Source organism: Echinops telfairi, unplaced genomic scaffold, assembly GCF_000313985.2.
Source record: "Echinops telfairi isolate 266 unplaced genomic scaffold, ASM31398v2 ScPeMD7_3;HRSCAF=10, whole genome shotgun sequence".
NCBI lineage: Eukaryota > Metazoa > Chordata > Mammalia > Afrosoricida > Tenrecidae > Echinops > Echinops telfairi.
Window position 1 is genome coordinate 41,387,184 of NW_022103899.1, and position 3,087 is coordinate 41,390,270.

Sequence of the window (3,087 nt, forward strand, 5' to 3'; positions counted from 1 at the left end):
AAAACAAAGATCGCAGTGTGAAACCATCAGCTGTTCTGTGGGGGAAAGATGAGGCTTTGTACTCTCAAAAACGCTTATCTCAGAAACCCACAGAGGCTTCGCCAAGAGGCAGCATGGCCTCGGCAGTGAGTTTTGTTTTGTTTTTAAGGCTTTAGGGAAATGGGTGAACCATGCCTTCCCCTCAGACTTGATAGCTGAGAAGCCATCACCATGTGATATTGCGGTTTTACTAAAGGGTTACTCGCCAAAATCTCAACTTTGTTAGTTTAAAAATAAAAACATTGAATGAGTGCATAAGCTTTTAAACTGTAAATCTTGTCTGAAATAATAGCATAATAAGGATAGCCTACTTCCATCCATGTTCTAGTTTCCTCCATTCCTTAATGATCACTATGTCTTCTTTTTTTTTTTTTTGGTTTTTTTTTTTTTTTTTTTTTATTTTTTTTAACATTTTATTAAGGGCTCATACAACTGTTATCCCAATCCATACACACATCAATTGTGTAAAGCGCATTTGTACATCGTTTCTCAAAACATTTTCTCTCCACTTAAACCCCCGACATTAGGTCCTCATGTCTTCTTTTTTTATTTATAGTTTTATTCTACTCAAATAGAGATTATAGCAATAGCTTACTGCTATTATTATGTTGATAACTAATTCCTTTGTTGTATGGATTCTACAGCTATTTTCAAAACCTGAAGCTGTCCACATTATTCATTTAAAAAAATCACTTATAATGATAAAACATAAAATTTACAGGATGTTATCAAAAGATCTCTGTATCAAAAAAGTTATAATAATAAGGCATAAAGAAAATCAGTTATGTGACTTTATTCTCTTTTGCATTTTACATCGAAAAGATTTTACAAAAAAATGATTTTCCCCTGTCTTACATACTATAAAATCACATAGGCAATTCATAATCTCCAATTTTTAATCGTTCAATACTTTTGAGGTAAATCCTGAAAATACAGGTCTACATCTGGATAAAATATTTATGTAACTGTTCTGAAACTTAAACTTTGGTTGACTACAAAAATAATACGTACATGCATAAACTTTACTTGAAAACTTTAGTATCATCTCAGACATCTTCAATTTTTCTTTTCTTAGCTCCTGTATTCTTAAAATCAGATTGCTGAAGCATGTTTGCAGACTTTCTCTGGAAGTTACTTGGTTTCTTTTCTTGCTCCTTTTTATCTGCTTGTTCGGAATTATAAGTTTCACAGGACTGAACTCTGGAACAGCTTTGGGTGGGTTTCTTTACTTGCATGGTGACAGTATGGGCCTCATTGTTCAGAGATTGGCATTAGGCCCTATTTCAGATATGAAATGGTCGCATATGCTGTAAAGCTGTAGTCCTCTGCACGATACTGCTGTAGAAGGAAGCGCGCAATGATCTTCTCCAGGTCTTCTCGAGGAGGCCGGGAGGAGCAACACCTGCTGCTCCCAGCTTGGCTGCTCCCTTTCCCATCCAAGAGTCAATCCGCTTCAGTGGAGTTAACGTTTCCTTCATGTCCTCTGCCTGCTTCAGGATCTTGATGAGATCTCTCCGTTACATTCTTTTTTCCCCATGAAAGGTCTTTACAGCAGTGGGCACACATTTTGTTACCTGCATCTGAGTTCCACACTTCATCAAAATGTCGAGCGATCAATACACGCCAACACTTGCTGATGTTCTGACAGTATGACACCATCTCAGAAAGCTTCTGTTGTCCCACATGTTCCATCACCACCACTGAACTTATGCTGAATATATCTCCAAAGCCATAATATAATATACAGTCTGCTTTCATGTCATTCCGACCTGCACGTCCGCTCTCCTGGTAATAATTCTCCGTTGACTTGCTGATCGAATGATGTATAACAAATCTCACATCTGGTTTATCAATTCCCATACCAAATGCAACCGTTGCTACTACTACCTGAATTTCATTGGCTGACCATTTCCTGTGAACCTTGGTCTTATCTTCTGGCTCCATATTGGCGTGGTAAGCACCTGCATGGATTCCCAGATTCTGTAAACTCATAGTAACATGCTCAGAGTCTTTCTGAGAAAAACAGTATATGATTCCTGATTGACTTTTGTATCTCCCATTAATGAGTTTCACAATAGCCTCAATAAAATCTTCAGTGTTTGAGGGCTTCTGCCGGACCTCATAATAAAGATTTGGCCGGTTAAAAGAAGCCGTAAAAGTAAAACACTTTTCAACGCACAAAATTTTCTGAGCATCCTTCAAGACATGATTGGTGGCAGTTGCAGTCAACCCAATTAGTGTTAGGGAATTGCCGCTTTAGGATACCAAGTGCCTTATAATCTGGTCTGAAGTCATGCCCCCATTGACTACAGCAGTGAACTTCATCCACAGTAATGCGAGTAAACCTTTTTGCTTCATAAGCTTTCTCTCGTCGTGACATAAACATTTTGCTTTTTGCAGTTTTCTCCGGCGTCACATGTATGAGCTTTAACTTGGAGTTTTTATTTACTATTTCGGCATGGACCCATTTCACATGCTCCTTAGAACTTGAAGCATTTAACATGGTAGCTGATATTCCTAATTGTTTTAAAACCATTAATTGGTCTTCCATAAGAGAGATCAGTGGACAAATTACAAGTGTAAAACCATCTGAACACAATGCTGGTAGCTGGTAGCACAAGCTCTTCCCACCTCCTGTGGGCATTACAAGGAAGACTTCCTTCCCAGCCATTGTTACATTGATAGTTTCAAGCTGAAGCGATCTGAACCTCTGGAGTTTACAGACAGTTTGTAGAACGTCTTTAACCTTATCAGACCATGGAAAATCTTCTTTGTTCCAGGCGTCAGGTGAAGAATCGCATCCGTGGCTTGCCTCAGCATCGGAATCCTCCAAGCTCTGCTTGATTTTCTTTGTTAGGATGGCTTTTTTCTGAAGAAGCTCTTGTTACCTTTCCATAAGTTCCTGAATTTGAATGTCAACTGCATGTAACTCATTGTTTATAGGCTCCAGTTCCTCAGTTAGGGCTGTAACGGATGCCATCCTAGAAGTAAATTGGAGATCCAAATTTCTTTCTCGCCGTCAGGCAGGAGAAAGATGAAGGAGGAAGG

The 3,087-nt window shown here is 38.7% G+C and overlaps 1 pseudogene; it reads right to left on the minus strand.

Moving 5' to 3' along the window:
* Nucleotides 1-888: 888 nt before the first annotated feature.
* Nucleotides 889-3,081, minus strand: LOC101653445 (annotated as a pseudogene).
* Nucleotides 3,082-3,087: the final 6 nt, after the last annotated feature.